The sequence below is a fragment of the Rhinopithecus roxellana genome, chromosome 21 (assembly GCF_007565055.1).
Source record: "Rhinopithecus roxellana isolate Shanxi Qingling chromosome 21, ASM756505v1, whole genome shotgun sequence".
Classification (NCBI taxonomy): domain Eukaryota; kingdom Metazoa; phylum Chordata; class Mammalia; order Primates; family Cercopithecidae; genus Rhinopithecus; species Rhinopithecus roxellana.
In genome coordinates this window covers 53,292,978-53,306,323 of record NC_044569.1, presented here as the reverse complement: position 1 = coordinate 53,306,323, position 13,346 = coordinate 53,292,978, and the positions used below count along the sequence as shown (strand labels likewise).

General features: G+C 36.5%; 1 long non-coding RNA gene across 1 annotated transcript in view; it reads right to left on the bottom strand.

Annotated features, from left to right (window-relative positions):
- Positions 1 to 13,346, bottom strand: part of LOC104658708 — a 354,768-nt gene that overhangs the window by 16,438 nt on the left and 324,984 nt on the right. Inside the window, exon 5 of the long non-coding RNA XR_747473.1 lies at positions 798 to 848. This is a non-coding gene — a long non-coding RNA (uncharacterized LOC104658708). The remainder of the gene's footprint in view (positions 1 to 797; positions 849 to 13,346) is intronic.

Sequence of the window (13,346 nt, the reverse complement as noted above, 5' to 3'; positions counted from 1 at the left end):
GAGAAAATCATTAAATATTTGTTAAAAGAAATGTAACATGATAATGATGTTTTAATGTATATATTCAATAGCAGTGCTAATAAATAATGGCAGGAAAAAAGCAGAGAAAAGTGGAAAAAAAATTACGTTATGAAAACAATGTCAATTAAGTGGTATAGCAATTGATACAATGTAAATTGAGTGCGCTTTGAGGGCAGTAGCCCTGTAAAGATTGGTAACTGCTATGGTCTGAATGTTTGTTTCCCTCCAAAATTCATGCTGAAATTTAATCATCAGTGTGAAGGTATGAAGAGGTGAGGCCTTTAGGAGGTTATCAGGTCATGAGGTCTCTGCCTTCAGGAATGGGATTAGTACTTTCATAAAAGGTCTTGAGGGCCAGGCACGGTGGCTCTTACCTGTAATCCCAGCACTTTGGGAAGCCGAGGTGGGAGGATAATGAGGTCAAGAGATCGAGATCATCCTGGTCAACATGGTGAAATCCCATCTCTACTAAAATACAAAAAATTATCCGGGTGTAGTGGCACATGTCTGTCGTCCCAGCTACTCAGGAGGCTGAGGCAGGAGAATTGCTTGAACCTGGGATGTGGAGGTTGCAGTGAGCCGAGATCATGCCACTGCACTCCAGCCCGGAGACAGAGCAAGACTCTGTCAAAAAAAAAAAAAAAAAAAAATGCCTTGAGGGAGCCTGTTTGGCTCCTTTTTGCCTTTCCACCACGGTAGGACACAGTACTTGTCTCTTCTTCTGTGTGAGAATGCAGTAAGAAAGTGCCATCTTTGAAGCAGAGAGTAGTTCTCACCAGACATTGAATCTGTTGGCGCCTTGCTCTTGGACTTCCCAGTGTTCAGAACTGTAAGAAATAAATGTCTGTTATTTATTAATTATCCAGTCTAAGGTTTTCTATTATGACAGCCCAAACTGACTAAGACAATAGTGTACTTCTGAAATTCCCTTCCTCTAATTCCAATTAAACCTACAACATAATCATTTTTGCATTTAAGATAGATTAAGTTTAATAATTTTGACTTTGTCACATCTGTCTAGCAATTTTGGAGAACAATGTGTACAAAATCCATAATTTGCTTTGTATAAAATTAGTCAAATATATAAAGGTAATTGCAATTTTGAAATACATAGATTCTTTAGAGAAGATGATTAATTATAACATATAAGTAGGCAAATTTAAAGAGCACCTGCTGGAATACAAAATCTTATCTCTAGTCAATATTAGCCATTTTAATTAACTTAACTCTGTTCTTCCTTTGGCAAAAGAATGCCTGGTTGCAGCTCCATGAAAAACAGCACAGATTTGTTGCCACTCACATTTCTTACTCTAACTCTTCCTTGAAACATTAAGATTGCAGGCATCAACATCGTGGGTAAAGGATATTAGCTACTCCAGGTGTGTCAAAAGATGCAAACAGACCAGATGTTCTATTCTAAGTCCTGTTTTTATTTAAGGCTGGTGGCTTTCACAGGTAAAATTATGGTGGCCTGAGGCTGTTGTATTTTTTTTTACTTACTTCATAGTCCAATTAAAGAATTTTTCAGAATTATTCAACTCATTTTTTTTTTTTTTTTTTTTTTTGAGATGGAGTCTAACTCTGTCACCAGGCTGGAGTGTCAATCTTGGCTCACTGCAACCTCTGCCTCCCAGGTTCAAGCAATTCTCCTGCCTCAGCCTCCTGAGTAGCTGGGACTACAGGTGTGCACCACCTTTACTCCGCTAATTTTTGTATTTTTAGTAGAGATGGGGTTTTACCATGTTGACCAGGATTGTCTTGATTTCTTGATCTCATGATCTCCCTGCTTCAGCCTCCCAAAGTACTGGGATTACAGGCTATTCAACTCTTTCTTAGTCTTGCCAACTGAACTAACTCCACTAGGTGCCATGTATCAAAAGCTGACACTCTAACTTGACATACTATTTGGATAGAAAATGAGTGGAGTAAGGAAGATACTGGCAACATTGTTGGGAAATGATATGAGAAGAAAGGGAACCTATACTGACACTCAAAATTCTTTCTGAGGAAGGGAGGCTGTGACCACTGACATGGTAATTATGTTCTCACTCAGAACCATGTTCATTCTCCAGTCTTCTCCTTCTAACCTCTAAGTCTCACTCTCTCCCTCCCTCCTTTCTTTCACCATTCACTCTCTCTAATACCTGCCTGCTGGTTTTCATACATAGCCGCAGCCCCAAATTTGTGACACAGCATTGCCACTTTCTTGGTGATGATTCCCACCCACAGCTCTCAGTCATGTTATTCTCTTTCTAACTTGTTTTCTAGTTGAGAATTGCCCTAGGAATTCTTCTTCATGCAAATGTTTAGATTGCTCATTTAATCAGTATAGCAGTCTGATAACTCACAGCAGTTTGCAAATTTGGATTCTGAGATTCAAAGTAATTTATAATCCAGTGTAGCATGTATCTTGGTGTGTTAAGAAATAATATAACATGGCAAGACCATTTTAAAAGAATCAAATGATAATTTAGGCATAAAAATGTAGACTTTTTTTCTGTTCCCATTGGCATTCCTGACATTTATAGTCTTCTTGCAAAGCATCAAAGAATGCGAGAGTACTTCAGCACTTTGGCCTAAAGATTTATTTGACAAAAACATGTGATTTTAAATTACTGCCATGTTCTCCTCAGATGGGTAGTGTTTGCCTTCTTTGCACTTTGTGTTTAGTGTTTCATTTCAGTACTAAAGTTTCCATGCTTAAATTCATCTCTAGATAAAATGTGTGTGCAGTTGGAGGGGAAACGTTTAAACAATAAGCATTCTAGTAGCTTTATGGTCTGATAGCCATGTGCAGTTGTTTAGATTGCAGGAGGCAGACTCGAGAATCATTTCCCAAACTCAACAGTCTGAGATATTATTTTGTTTACTTAGCTAATGCTGTTATTGATCAACTTCTCTAAACTCAGTGCAAGGTTTTATTTGATATTGGAAAACCTGACCATCAACCACATGAAGTCAAAATCTGCATTCTTGTTAAAGGGAGGACGTATACCCTCAGAGTAGCTAGTTAGAGGAAGGGGAATTGAGCAGGGGGAGATCTTTCCTGAAAGTGAGAGGGCTTAATGTATGCCCAAGAACCACAGGAAGAGCTCCAAAATGGTGGCATGGCTCCAAAACACCACAATAGCTATGTGAAGGATTTAATTATAAATTTTTGTTGTTGCTGCCATGAACACTATATTTCCCAAAATATTTTGTATATGTAGACATTTCATGGAATGGCTTTGGTGGATAGCCACATCAGGAGATTGAGCTCCACGTTGAGCGTGAGCACAAAGCCTAAGAAGGAGATACACCAAGAGGTGGGCACTATAACGCTGTTCAAGCTTGGCTGGAGGGGAGACATCAGGCCAGAGATTCTTAGAAAATTGCAAAACCCTGGAATTTTTGGAAATTACAAGACCTTGAAATGTTCCCGAAGTTTTAGAAAAGACATGAGGCATCTCATAGAATGGAGGGTAGGGCGTGGGTAAACTGGGCTTATTGTTTTTTATTCTCATTAGGTACGATGACCTCTGTTAATATTTAAGTTATATTCAATTTTTGTATTTATTCCCAATGATGTTTTAGGTTAAAAAAATGTACAGACTGTCACAGGATGAGTTTTCTCCTTTTTGTTTATTTTTCTGTTCATGTTTACTTGAATCTATCTATGATTGTTTAAAAATGTGTCAGTGCTATTTATTTGAATAGTTCTCCTGGATACTCAAAACTCGTCAATCATTCCATTATTCTTATTTATTTTTTTTCTGCTCCCCTGCTCCTTCTTTCCATACTACTTGTCTTATCCAAAGCATACAGCTTGGCAGTGCTCTTTACCGAAGTCCCAATTGACAATAAGTACATACAATTAGCCACTTATTTGCAGATTTAATTCTACTCAGTGGAATTAAAGTTGGTAAATTTCCTTATGTTCAAAATTTAAAAATATATATATTTTTAAGTTCTTTTATATTGTGAGAAATTATTAGATCACTTTAAACCTGCATATTATAAAATGGCTTAACCATCATAGACAGTATTTCCAGGGCACAGGCAGGGTTCCATTAAACCTGTGAACCTAGACAACCTTTAAAAAAATAGATCACACTTTCCCAAAGTGAACCTGACTTTGAATACTGACTTTGACATCAAGTGGACCTTGATGTCAGACAACACAGACTGATGGAGCTAGCAGGAAACTAAGAGATCATGTAATCCAATTTTTAGATAAAGATATTGAGTGGTTAAAACACTTGTCTCAAACTACACAGTTAATTAATGAAATAGTTTAGACCAGAAACTGTGTTCTCTGACTTGCAACAAAGGAAGTGAACAGGGTTTAGTAGAATCACTGGAGTTTTTGGAAGAATTTTATCTATTGTCCTTCTTATTATGATCCTATGATATAAGTTATATTAACCAACAGGCATTAGGTGGGCACTTATAGTTCAAGTTCCAATAAAAGCACTCTGGTACATTTTTAAAATTATTCCAAAAGACTTCCCAAAATGAGTATATTATTTAAACTTGCTTACAACTTCCCATGATTGTTACTTTAAAAGAGAGACTAATACGTTTTGGAAACATTAATTATTGTATATTTAATAAAATTAGTCACATAAACCTACAGTGATAACTCATGAGATAGCATACACTCAAGCCATATCCTTAGACCATCTTGTTAAATGGGCCCTCCAAGTGAAGGAAAATGTTACTTGCATCTTAAGCAATGCTGTGACATGTCATTGTTCTTGGAGTAAATTGTTAATCTACAAGATGCTAGCCTATATGAAGCCAATGCAAAGTCAAGTAAACACTTGTTAAGTCCCAAGTTAGTGGGTCTTGTTCCACACAACAGTTTCTGACACAGAGCCCTAGAATGAGAAGAATCTGAGAATGCAGCATGCAAGGATATCATTCATGGAACTGATCGTATTGCACTGAACATATTGGAAGCCCTTCATTGATGCAGGTTATGCAAAAGAAGAAAATAAATTATACACACACACACGAAAATTTGTTTGAATAGGCAATTTACCTAAGACCAAAAAGCAGAAAGATCCAATCCTTCCATAGTACTATATAATTTTATTTGTCCTGGTTACTATTTTTCCCACTGTCAGATTCGTTGATCTGTATCATGGATTCCCTCTGCTTCAGTCCTTTGCTTGTTTTGAGCTGTCTATGGTGCTTACCTCCAACCTTGAAATAAATTTTCTGGACTAATCGAGTCTGTAGTTTCATAATGATGTGGAGTCTCTTGTATAAACTAGGTACTTCTCTTCTATCTTGCCACTATCTCTGTACAGACCTAAAGTTAAATGAGACAATCCTCTCTTCCATTCTCCTCCACAATGCTGTCCCATGTCTCACCCTCCCAAGACTCTTTCTCAGCCCAGTTTCTCTGTCACAGCTTCTGATTAAGTACATAATCAAACAGAAGTTACTGTCATGAGGAGAAGTGTTTGGTACAGTGAAAGAATATTGAGCTGGGTGTTAGAAAGTCTGGTTTCCAATATGGGTCTAATGCTGAGACATGTGACCTTTACCAAATCATGTGAAATCTTAGAAATCTGTTTTCTCATTTATGAAAATTAAGATAATGTCATATTCTTTATATTACCCCCAGAAGATGATCACAAGACTTACATGAGATAATAATGCTGAACATCCATGGAACATAATTGTAATAATCCATATTTGAAAGATATTTCATGTTTTAGTCAAAATAATCAATAATTATGCTCTTTCTTGGAGTTTTCTTAATTGTATCAGATGGAAGATGAAGTTTTAATGTAATCTTAGAGCAAACCATTTATTCACCTAGTAAATAAATGAATACTAAAAGAAACATGATTCCCTGAGAACTTAGATGTTTAGAGTTAAACTTAGAAGTTAGACATGTTGGGACTAGGAAACATAATAATTAGAAAATAAGAGAAAATCAGGTATTACACACTGCTTTCTCTTCTTTTCCAGGAAAATGGCGTTTCATCTCTTAGGAAAACAGCCACTGTGTGGGTGTGAGGAGAAACAGTCTTTTATACTGAAAACAAAAATGAACAAAAATGAAATTGAAAGAGAGGTAAAAAATAGTATCATAGCATTAAGAAGAAACACAGGAAGGAAAGACAGAAGATAAAAAGGAAGGAAAGAGGGAAAGAGGAAGGAAGGAGGGGAGGGAGGAAGAAAGAGAAATGAAAGGGTGAGTGGCACAAAAGAAGAAAAAAAGGAAGAAAAGTGAGAAAAGGTGAAGGAAAAGGAGAAAATGAGGGAAGGAGAAAAAAATAAGCTATGCATTAATAAATTGAGTCACTGGAGTCACTCAACTTTTCTAGACTTGATTTCTTTAACAAATAGAAGGACTTGGACTAGAAGATAGCTAAGATCTTTTCAAAACTTGGAGGAAGTTCTTCCATTTTAATTCTCTTTTTGAACTCCATGGAACCATGAGCTACTCACTTTGTGAAAGCAAAACCTAGAAAAAACACTGTTATGAAACCTCACTCTGCAATATATTTTGTAACAAAGAAAAGAAATAGACAGTCAAGGATACTTCTGCTATACAGTAGGGTTATATACAGAACACTTTTTGACCTTATTAAAAAGTATCAAGTCTTTCAACACAAGGCTAATGTGTTGAATGTGGCTGTTGAAGCTGTCTGTTAACCATTAAACTAAATAGAATACCATTTCATGCCTGACTTCCTTCAGCTATATGAAGATTGCTGTGGCATGTTAGAAAAGGTAGTGGGAACTCAAGGAAATAAAAAGTTCCTCTTTGTGATGGTTGACAGTCTCCTCTGATTTAAAATTCTTTTAAAAAGAGCACCGATCCCCGACTCCTGGAAGCAGCACATTTTCACAGATGACACTGCCTACTTGGGTGATAGCACAATTGTTTGTCTTCCTCACAATAAAAAGAATAGGAATAAAATGAACTGGTAATGCAGAGCTTCACAGATAATAAACATAGTGATAATACACTGGCCTTGGGAAGCAGGAAGTTTAATGAACAACTCTTGATTTCACAAGGCCAGTTTGACCCAAAGCAAAACTGAAAATCAGGTAGGACAAAAATTCCCTCTGTCACTCCAAGGTTTCACTTTTAATCTCTCTTTCCTCAACTTTTCCTCCCCTTTACTCCTTTTTGTTTCTTAGAATCCGATAGTATCTTACCCTGGTTTCTTCTGTCTTACCCTGATTTCTTTTATCATGAAGTTTATAACTCATTAAGACTGAAGTGTTAAGAACATACTATGTGGTCTCTCCTGAGATTATCTGATTGCTAAACAGAATACCAGCAAGAGCAATGGGGTAAATGCAACATGACATAATAAATGTACATAGGACTAGAATCCAGGAGTTCTGCCTTAGCTTCGTGGACAGGTAGCTGTATGGCCCTGGGCAATTCACTCCTCTGAGCTGTAGTTTTTTCAAATGAAATATGATCTAGAATACTTTATAATTCAGAAATCAGTCCTTTAGGGCAGAGTTTCAGGACTCAATGGAAAAACACATGGGAACATTTGGAAAAACTTGAGCAAGTCTCATTTCATTTCTACCATCATGACACAGGCCTTTATATTCTCTCACAGATGAGGTGGGTTGAGTGAAAGCAAATATAAGCATTATCACTTACTTGCAAATATAGGATAATCCTTTTTACAACGTCAACCTAAAGGTGACTCATGACTTAGCAACATCGCTACGTGGTTGATGCATGGGCCACCTTCATCTCCCTCAGGAACAACTGGTATCACTGACTGAAAATAGTGAAAGTGCCCACTCTTCTTTCATTTTCTCTTGGCAGTGCCAGTAAATCACTTTAAGCATGATTCCTGCTGAGCTCATCTGCACCTGACAAAGTAATGGGACAATATAATACAGTGAGTCCATTGTTGGTGTCCTACAAATTATACAAAATATGATAAGTTTATTTTAGAAGTTCATTTAAATAAGGCCAATGAACTCCTCTTTATCTCTTGAGAGAGGCCAATCTCAGGATAAATGGCTGGCAGGAGTAAGAGAGCACTCTCAGCGAGTATCTCAGCAATTGGAATAGTCAGAGTATTGCATGAGAGGGGATAGTCTGTGAGAAAAGATGAAGCTAGATAGGGGAAACGCTGCACAGTGACACAGAAAAAGACTTTTTCCACTGCCAAAGGGAATTTAATCCCAAGGCTGTGGGTGATATTTGAGAAGACATAGGGGACTTTTATACTTGAAACTCCTTAATATTCAGTGACCTTTAGAAGCAGATCTGACAACTAGTGCCCATGAGCAGGGCTGATACTGCTGGTTGTACAGTGTATGCATGGTACACAGGTACTCAGTCAAGGAGGAGGTAGGTAAGACTTTAAATCTAGTCAATACTGTACTCACCAAGCTCTGCATCTCGGTATAAGGTTGTATCTGCCCTGGGGATGGAGGATCATGTACCTCTCTAATTGCACAAAGATGCCCTGTAAGTTAACAGGAGCCCTGCCCCTCAGAATCACTCAGGAAGCTTGTTTGTCAGGTAGACTGGTTTATTCTGTGTCTATCTTAGACACCTACAGGAGTCCTCTGCTTATCCATGGTTTTTGTTCCCATGGTTTCAGTTACCTGTGGTTTATATATATTAATGAAAAATTCCATAAACACTTCCTAAGTTTTGAATTGTGGATCATTTCGAGTAGTGTGATGAAATCACACAATGTCCTTCTCCTTTCCACTCCATCCTGCCCGAGATGAGGATTGTCTTTGTCCAGCATGTCCATGCTGTCTATGTATCTGCCCATTAGTCACTTAGTAGCTATCTCATTTATCAGATTAACAGTGCAGGTATATCAGTGTTTGTATTTAAGTAACCCTCATTTTACTTAATGATGGCTCCAAAGCACAAGAGTAGTGATGCTAGCAATTCAGATATGCTGAAGAGAAGTTGCTAAGTGCTTTCTTTACATGAAAAGGTGAAAGTTCTCAACTTAATAAGGAAAGAAAAAACATAAATGCTGTGGTTGCTAAGATCCACATAAGAACAAATCTACTATCCATGAAATTGTGAAGAAACAAAAAAGAAGTTAATGCATAGTACATGTTGTCTCAGTACTATTCATAGTTTCATGCATCCACTGAGGGTCTTAGAATGTGCTACCTGTGGACAAGGGGAAACCTTGTTCACAGGGAGTACTCCAGCTTAGACCTACTGAGTTAGACTCTTCAGAAATGTAGTCCATGTGATTATTATTTGAAGAACTATGCAAATTACTCCAAGAGGCGGCCAATTTTGTCAACTACTGACACAGCATCAACCGATATATTTTCTCAACACTGCTATTTCCCTAATACACAGTCATAAAGGTAAATAATATCTCTCCATCTCTATCTGTATCCCTATTATCTCTATATCCATCTACCTTCTACTTCCAAGAACCCAGGACATTACTATCTGCCAAGACACAAAATTAGGTTAGTCTAGAAAATACGTTCCTTTGTTGAGAATAATAAAAGTATCAGGATTGTTTTTCTCTTCATAGCTCTTCTACCTTCTCCTCATACTCCTTTCAGAGTGGTGCAATAGTACTAGAGCTGCATTCTCTTTGAGAGGCACATCGTACCATAATGGGCTTAGCATGAGAGAAGAACCTAGGGAAAAACCATCATGGCTGGATGCTTTATTCTGTCTCTCATCCTGCCCTTAAAGAAACAAGTAGAAGAAGTTCCTGAAGTTTTAGCTCTTTAAAGAGATCTCAAGACAGGAAAGTCCAAAAGGAATGCAGAACATTGTTGGAATAAAAAATTGTGCATCTACAGGTAATAAGTCCTCAGGAAACCAATTATGCCAACAGGAAACTATAGTGAACAGATCTGATTGAGTCTGCAAAATGAAAGTCTAATGATCTTGTAAATCCTTACTTAATACACTTCTTGTTTCCAAATACTCACCAGCACAATTCCCCATGTCAAAAACTTCCTATGGAACAGTATAGAGTTAAATAAATCATTGTAGATCTTTGTGCTTTTCAAAATTTCCGGACACAAATGGTCACACTATTAAAATACTTATATACTTTAAAAAATGTCAAATAACTCAACATGAATCCTTTCATTGTTCTCTTTGGCTTCATCTATCATGTCCATATAGAGGATTCCCAAACATTTCATCTTAGACTTCCCTCTCTCATGGATTACAGTCTTATATGTCTTCTTACAGAAGAAGTGTACATTCTTATCTATGTGTCTCAAACTCAGCATATATAAAAGCTGAATTCATCATCTTCACTCTCAAAATATTTCCAAGATCGTATTCTCTAGCTGTGAGACAACATGTTTTCTTGTTACTCCTCCCAAAATCCCAGTTAAATTTTACTGTTTTTTCTCTTTATCCTTCCTACATCTAATCAGGACTCAAGACATGTCCTCCATCATGGTATTTCCTAAATCCATTTCTTTACTTCAATTCTCAGTACAAGTGCCTCTATCCAATTTTTGATAACCTCAAGCTCAGACTTTGGTAACTATTCCTAATATGTTTTCTTGTTTTCAGACTCTCAATGATCTAATGTATTTTAGACAGCAATAGGTAATTAGTATTATTAAAGCAGACCCTTCTACCGTAATAAACAACAATTATTGGAAACTTTCGAAGTTCTCTATGAAGTTGATTCTAAAGGAGTTGGAACTACCTTTCCAACTTTACCCTACACAAAATTTTTCACATTACTTAAAATTTTCCAAACATGAGTAACATTTTTCTACCACTACTCTTTCATTGCTTTCACTCATTGACCCGCCCTTTCTGTATCTCTATTCTCTATTGAAGTCCTTTTTATCTTTTAATACCAAACTTCATCTTTCTCTACTGTACTTTTCTTCATCATCTCAACCAGAATGGGCCTTCTCTGGCTTCCGCACTTGGTTCTTATCTTACCAATTGCATGTATGCATTGCTTTGAAACGCAGATATTCACGTATATTACATCTTTCTTACAGGGTTTTTCAGATCAGCATAAATGGCATTTCCCAAAAAGTAGAACTAACTAGGAATAGAATTGGCCTCTAAAGGAGGAAAGGAGTTACTGATCACTGGAGTTATTCACAAACAGAAGCAGAGGCTATAAGTGCTTATGATACAAATATTAATGAGGCCATTTAAGAATCATATAATGGTGAGACTAGATTATCTACAATAAAAGACATTATACATTGACGTTAAAGGTATATCTTGCTGACTATAAGAAGTAAAAAGAGTTCATGTATTTTAAAATGTATACTGAATATCAATTACACATAAGAGATTATGCTAGGCGCTATAGGTGAGTAGGTAAAAACATAGATATTTTCATTTGCTTTTCCTTTTGTAGAAAAGGCAAGACTCCAATAATATGGTAGACTAGAGACTTGCATTGATCCTGCTGCTGACACAATAAAAATCCTGGACTATAACTACAAATAAAAATACATACAGAGTTTCTAAAATTCATCCAAATGTCACAAAAGTGTAAGATACTCTTACGCAAAAAGTGAAAAAAAAACAGAGTAAAATAAGAACTCAAATAATTAAAAAGGGAACTTGAAGTCGACTTTTGCCATTTGCCAATTTGCTGAACTTTAGATCCTATAGACGGCTCTTACAGACCGAACAGAAAACAACAATAAGTCCTGAATCTACCCTAGTTTAGAGTCTAAAAGGAGGTGCCCACACAACTACATCCTCACTGTAAGTTGGTATGGTAACCAAACCCTTTTCCCATCCACCTTGAGGGTCGTAAAAGTAAACGCTTCTCAGCATTGATGAAGAGTAGAATGGAGAAAATATTTACTGAAACCAGGACATGCAAGTCAGCCCTTACATAGATTTATATCCCAAATTCAAACCATTCATGAACCATAAATACCTCAGGCAAAAACTTAACTCTGAGTGTCACTAGGCTGGTGGTACCTTCAGATATCCAATAAAAGCAAAGCGAATCTTCTCTGGAAGAAACAATCTTCGTCTAAGGCCTCAAATAATTTCCTCCAAGAAATATTTCAAAGACAAAAATACATTTTTAAAATATACAGGATACCATGAGTAAGAACCAGCAGAAATGAATAGAGGGTTTTAAAAGATCTGTAAAGATTTCAGATACAGAAATAACTAGAATGAGTTTACAGAATAACTATTTACTTTTAAAGCAACTTAGATATCTAATGTAAGACTATGGTAGAATGAAGATTATGGTGAATTTCCACCCCTAAAAGCAATGATCAAATTGGTCTAAATGGTCAAAACAACCATTTTGCAGCTCCAGCAATTTATCAACGAAAAACAAAAAATCCTGAGCATTGGCTAGTCATGAAAAGTTGCTAGAACTTTGAGTAGGAGCTGCAGAGTCTGCAACCCTTTTGCATGGAGCTGCTGCCATCCACCCTCTACCAGCTCCAGCAACAAAAACAGTAGAGTTACCAGTGTGGGCAGGCCAGGAAAACTAGGGCTATGTCTTCCAGCAAGAGTAGGCCCAATTTTAAATGGAGGGTGAACATGCACAGTAGTGTTGTCAGTGAAAGTAACAAACTTGCTACCAAACGAATAAGAAAAACCTACAGTTCTGGGAGCCGAAGTTTATGATGCTGATGGGGGTGGGCAGTGGGCCATCATATATTTTATGGGGTGATCCTGTGAAAGCCACAGAAGAGAAGAGATAAGCTCTTCACACATTCCTGGGTTGACTAGCTTTGTCCAGCTAACAAAGTGCATATATATCAGGCAAAGAAATAAAAAGAATGATCTACACTGCTCAGGGAAAAATCAGCCATTATAAATTTAACTCCAAAGGGACACAGATAATGAATTTAGCAGACAAAGATTTTAAGCACTTATTATAAATTTAGTAAAAGAATTAAAGTAAACTCTATTGAATGAATTAAAGGAAAGATGTGATGACAACTTAAATAACAGGAAATTTCACTAAAGAAATAGAAGCATACAAAACCAAATGTACATTTTAAAGTCAAAATAAAGTAAAACCAAAAGCAAAACAACTAAGCAGTAGGGAAAGTAAAAAATAACTGCTTAATTTTAAAACAAAATAAAATGCAAGTTTGAATATGTGCAGAGAACAAACATCCTTAAAGAAAAACACAGATTTTGCAGCAGCAAATAGAAATTCCAGAAATTAAAAAAATACATTATTTGAAACTTAAAACTTTAGTGTACATAACAGAAGAGAAAGTTATCAAAGTGGAGCAGGGATCTGAGAAATTATCAAGATAAAGTAAAAGGAGTCAGAATGATGAAAATACAAAAGGAAGCTAAGATGCATAGAGGAATAGAGAGAAAAATATCTATGTTTATTCCAGAGAAGAAAAGAAGA